General features: G+C 47.2%; 1 long non-coding RNA gene across 1 annotated transcript; it reads left to right on the forward strand.

Moving 5' to 3' along the window:
* Nucleotides 1-279: 279 nt before the first annotated feature.
* On the forward strand, nt 280-4,566 carry LOC134733463 (uncharacterized). The gene is made up of 3 exons (XR_010116931.1): nt 280-1,491; nt 3,540-3,710; nt 3,858-4,566. It is a non-coding gene; the product is annotated as an uncharacterized lncRNA (long non-coding RNA).
* Nucleotides 4,567-5,827: the final 1,261 nt, after the last annotated feature.

Genomic DNA, 5,827 nt, shown 5'->3' on the forward strand with positions numbered 1-5,827 from the left:
GAGGAAGTTCCAGGGGCAGCTCCGGGCGGCGGCGGCCGCGGCAGCGAGGGGAACCGCGAGTCCCGCTGAAGTTTGCAGGCGGGCAGGAAAGCGCCGGCTGCTCCTTCCCTCCCTCCGGATTGGAGAGGGAGGAGGAAGCGAGGGAAGTGCCGCCGACACCGGGCGAGAGGGAGGGGAGGCGAAAGAAAGGAAAGGGGGAGGAGAAAAGGGCCGGCCCGGGAACCACCTGCGGCTCCCGCGGCCGCCGCGCCCAGCGCCCGCAGCCAGTGGCGGCCCCGGCGCCTCAGCGCACCCTGCCGGGGCGGGCGCGGGCGCACAGTCCCGAGACGCCCACGTCGCCGCCCCAACTCCCCTTGGCAGCCCCCGGGCGGTGGGGCAGAGCCCTCGCCCGCCCCCCAGGCCGGGGTGGAGCGCACTGCGGGCGCCGCGAAGGCGGAGGCGCCAGGACGGCTGCGACCAGCTCCGCTCGCTCTGCTCACCTGCGCCCCTGCCCACGGCGCTCTGCAGTCAGGAGCGCCCCGCCCGGCGAGGAACGCCCCGGGCCCCTCGGGGTCCCCCTGGTCTCTCCTACTTCCCTTCTGGAAGGTGGCCAACACTTCTGGGCCGCCCGGGTGGACCTCAAAGAGAACGTCTTTAAATGTCCAGTGGTCGGGGGTTCTGTAGCTGACTAGGAGTCAGCGTCCGAATCGGAACTTCTCAAGACGTCTTTTCAGGGGGCGTCCAGTGAGTTTTTTTTCAGCAAGTTGACTCGCCTGTGGCTGCCTGCTACTACAGCTGGAAAGGTCCAAGCTGAAATGTGACTAATCTGAGTTTCTTCCACCAAGCATATTAGTTGGGGTGGAGGACTAGAACCTAGAACCCTGAATTCGTGCCTGGAAGATACATAAGCCACATGCTATTGAGATCGTGGTCATGGGACACCCGCTAACACAAACCTTCTGGTAGGAAGTATTTGAGAAGACTAGGTCCAACGTCCCCAAGCTAAAATCCCACTGGCCTATCGCTGTGTTTGCTCAGAAAAGGAATCTGGGTTCTTTGGTTTCTGCTTTCCAGTTGACCCTGGTTGCTCCTCTGTTTCATGGCATTTTGGGAGTCAGTCTCCCAGAGCAGCGCTGATTGTAATAAGAAGCGCGTTCCCTCCCTGGGGGACAGGAGCAGTGGGAGACAAATGGGCTTGGGAAAGAGCTCCTCCAGATAAAACTTATTAGACAGATACGGGTTGTGGTGGTGGTGGTCGTGTTGTTTTGGTCTTTATCCTGTTGTACAGTGCCTCATTTTTTACAATGTGGGCCAGTAACTATTTCATATCACCTACTCTGACCACCTTCAGGGTTGTTATGAGGCTCAAAGGAACTGCTGCTGTCTGTGGAAAAAAACATGCTTTGCAATTTATGAAGCACTGGATAAACATCAGGAACAGTGTAAAACCATACTACTTCCTCAAGAAATACTAGCTGGGTGCCTGTGTGTTGGGCACTGGCTAGAGATAAGGTAATATGCAAAGCTGGCTCTGTCCCTGCCATCATGAGACTCTCGTGTAGTAGACCATGCATAACATTTTTAAATTGTATACAATATGGCCAGGCACTGTGGCTCACGCCTGTAATCCCAGCGCTTTGGGAGGCCGAGGAGGGCGGATAGCCTGAGGTCAGGAGTTTGAGACCAGCCTGGCCAACATGGTGAAACCCCGTCTCTACTAAAAATACAAAAATTAGCCGGGCGTGGTGGTAGGGGCCTGTAATCCCAGCTACTCTGGAGGCTGAGGCAGGAGAATCGCTTGAACCCAGGAGGCAGAGGTTGCAGTGAGCTGAGATCGTGCGGTTGCACTCCAGCCTGGGCAACAAAGCCAGACTCTGTCTCAAAAAAAAAAAAAAAATATATATACATATACAATATAATTTGCCTATTTAAAGTGTATAATTCAGTGCTTTTTAGTATATTTACAATGTTGTGCAAACATCACCATAATCACTTTTAGAACATTTTAATCACACCAGTCTCAAAAAAAACAGTTCTCTTTAGTACTCAGTTATCTCCCTCCCAAACCATCACTAGCCAATTGCAACCACTCATGTGTCTATGGATTTGCCCATTCTAAAGGTTTCATATCAATGAAATCATACAATGTGTGATTGTTTGTGACTGGCTTCTTTCACTTAGTGTAATGTTTTCGAAGTTTATCCATGGAGTAGCATGGATCAGTTTTGATTCTTAAGGATGCATAATATCCCATTGTTTGGATATGCCACATTTTGTTTATCCGTTCATCAGTTAATGGACATTTGGGTGTCCACTTTTTGGCTGTTACGATTAATGCTGCTGTGAACATGTGTGTACAAGTTTTTGTGTGGACGTGTGTTTTCATTTCTCTTGGGTACAAACCGAGGAATGGAATTGATGAGTCATGGTGCCAATCTGTTTTCCGAAGTGACTGTACCATTTTACCTCCCAACCAGCAATGTATGAGGGTTCCAGTTTCTTCACATCCTCAGCAACACTAATTTTTATGTCTTTTTTATTACAGCCATTCTAGTGGGTATAATATCTCATTGTGGATTCGATTTGCATTTTCCTGATAGCTAGTGATAATGAGCATCTTTTCATGACTTTATCAGCTACCTGTTTGTCTTCTTTGGAAAAAGATAACATTGTAGAAATGTCTGTTCAGATTCTTGGCCATTATTAAATCAAATTTTTGTCCATTTCTTATCAAGATGTAATAGATCCTTGAATATTCTAGATACAAGTCCCTTAGGTGTAACATTTACTTTCTGATTGCTTTAACAGTCTATTGTGGGTTTTTTGTTTTTTGTTTTGAGATGGAGTCTGGCTCTGTCACCCAGGCTGGAGTGCAATGGCACGATCTCGGCTCACTGCAACCTCCGCCTCCTGGGTTCAAGCGATTCTCCTGCCTTAGCCTCCCGGGTAGCTGGGATTACAGGTGCCTGCCACCACGCCCAGCTAATTTTGTATTTTTAGTAGAGATGGATTTCACCATGTTGGCCTGGCTGGTCTTGAACTCCTGACCTCAGGTGATCCACCCGCCTCAGCTTCTCAAAGTGCTGGGATTACAGGCGTGAGCCACAGCACCTGGCCCAGCATTGTTCTTTAGTTTATTCCATCTTCTATTCCCTTGAGACTTTCCCATTGGTTTGAAAAGAATTACGATTTAGCCACATAAACTAATAAAAAGAGAGCAAGCATATTTTTGTAAATTTGTAATCCTGGGGCAATATCAATAGAATTTTTTTTATAAAATGATTTCACTACTCCAGAAGCGGAATGTAAACTCTATACGTAACCAGAACATGGAATTAACAGGACTCATGGGTGTATCAATAAAAGCAACTGAATTTTTAGTCTTCTGCTGTCCCATTAATAATCTGTTCCATGAGGAGGATAGTTCTTCCTCTTCCACAGAATGAAACTCAGGCAGTCCCATAACTTTTTTATTCTCTCAGGTAATAGAAAATCCTGTTACTTTAAGAGGAAAAACCCTGCTCTTAATTCAGTAATTCAAATCTTGTCCCCTTCCCCAGCAGGGGCCTCCTGTGGACAGAAGTATGGGCAAGGAGCTTTGTTCCTCCCCAATGTCACCCTCCCACAGCCCACTTGCTAGCCACGGTAAGGCAAGAGAGGGGTGGAGGCCGGCAGGAAGGCATGTACTGAACTGGACCTCTGGTGGAATGGCGTCACCCACACTTGGCTTGGTGGGTATTTGAAAGTGACTCTTTCGTGAACACTGTTGTGAGCCCTCACTGGGAATGTTTGGCCATGCTTCCTGACACTGGCAATGAATTTTCTCTAGCTGCTTATTCTACCCCAACCTTGGTTTTCCTTCTGTTCCCTCCACGCAGACTCTTACCATCAGGGTCCTGCCAACCCTTCAGTGAGACTTTTTCAGAAGAATCCCTTTTAAAATGACCTCAAGCTGACCTTCCTGCTGCAGATTCTACATATGGTATCTGAGACTCACACAGTGTGGTTGGAAGATAGCACAGTGACCTCCCAGGCACAGCCCTCTGCCAGCCCTCCACTGGCTGCCCTAGGATGCTGGCCTTCCTCTGATGGGAGTCGGGCCCAGTCTGCTGTCAGCCAGGAGCAGCCAGCAAGCTCCCTGGGAGGCCTGGAGGAGCCCTTCTCACTCAGCTTGGTGTTCGATGCCAGTGCCCCCGCCCATTGTGGGGTGAGGGTGGGACTCTCAGCACAGCCCTGTCCAAATAAATCCCCAAAAGCCCTCTTCCATCTGCAGTCACTTGAGTCTTTTGTAGCCTGTGTGATTGAGCATCTAAGCAGTCCTCAGCTATTTACTTTGAAATTTCGTAAGTGATTTTGGTATCTGTCATTTCTTGATGCATCAGTCACAACTCCCCATCTAACATCCCATTAAATAATATATAAAACAGAACAAAAACATTGTGCCAACTTCTTCCAAGAAGAATTTAATGTCACTTCCTAAGTTAAGCAGTTGGGCCCTGTCCCATGACTGTTCATCTCTGCTCAATAGTCATCAAGATCTGAGAAAGAAGAAAGGAGCCCTGGGGGCCTAAGCTGTGTGTGTGTGTGTGTGTGTGTGTGTGTGTGTGTGTGTGTGTGTGTGATTATAAGAAACACTCTCCATTCTGTTTTTCATTAATATCTAAAGGGAAATTCTATTAAATCAATTCCAAGACCAAAAATTGTGGACATTTGTGTGTTCTTTAAAGACACTAAAAACAAGTGGAATGTACAGATAGACTATATTATTTCCCAACTTTTTGATATATAGTACAAATTGTTCCTGAATTAAAAGTCTAATGATTGATACATTTTTTGTATTATCTTACCTGCTAGGAAAAAAAAAATTGCCATGATGTGAAAAAGATGCAACAGGCACCGTGGGGTATAGCGTGTAGCAGTCTTCTGTCCATGAAATACTGTGGTTTATATGCAGGATTAGCCAAGTGGTAGAAACCTCAGTCCAGCCAGTCTGGAGACTAGTAAACCAAAAAGAGACTTTTCTGCTTCTAACAGACATAGGCAAGTGGTAATTTCTCACCAAATTAAAAATAACACTGGTCTTTGATTAGCTAGAGAGATCTTCTTAAAATGCTTATCTGATTGTGTCCCCCTCCCCCAGCTCAAAAATCTGTAAAGCTTTTCCATTACTTTTTGGATTAACAAAAATGAGGTCCACAAAGCCCAGAGAGTGTTGTCCCTACCTTTCTCTCTAGCCGATTTCCTGTCTCCCTCCTCCTGTACTGCCTCCCCGACCTTGTGATCCAGGCCGTATGGATTCAATGCCTCCTCCATTCTCCCTTCTCTCTCTCCTTTGTTAAGTTAGCTTTTCAGATTTTGGTTCAGATGTCACTTCCTTGGCCAAACTTGCCCTCCCCTCCCAGGCCAGATCAAGTCTCCCTATTCTAGACTACTAAACTTTTTGAACATTTAAGTGTTTCTATTTATATATTTATATAATTTATTATTATCTATATTAGGGCCCTGAAAAGAAACAAATCAACTCAGAGGGTTCAACTAAGAGAACTTAATGAAGAAACAAAAACCAGAGGTGCTGAGGCACTCAGGAACTAGCAAGAGCAGGAAACCTTTATGAATCCTTGGTTCAAAGAGGTGGAAGGGAGCACCACCTCGATTCCGCACCCCAGGAATGGAGCACTCATCTACTAGCAGTTGGAAGTGTGGGGGCCAACAGGTCTCAACTAAATTCTTCTCTGGGACTTGTCCTTGCTTAAGGCGAACTTCCTCACCCAAAAGCATGCCCCCTTTCCCTGGGGCAGCCTCATGCAATGACTGGTCTATGCAGAGGTGTGAAGATCCAGTTCACATG

Source organism: Symphalangus syndactylus, chromosome 2 (assembly GCF_028878055.3).
Source record: "Symphalangus syndactylus isolate Jambi chromosome 2, NHGRI_mSymSyn1-v2.1_pri, whole genome shotgun sequence".
In the NCBI taxonomy this organism is placed as follows: Eukaryota; Metazoa; Chordata; class Mammalia; order Primates; family Hylobatidae; genus Symphalangus; species Symphalangus syndactylus.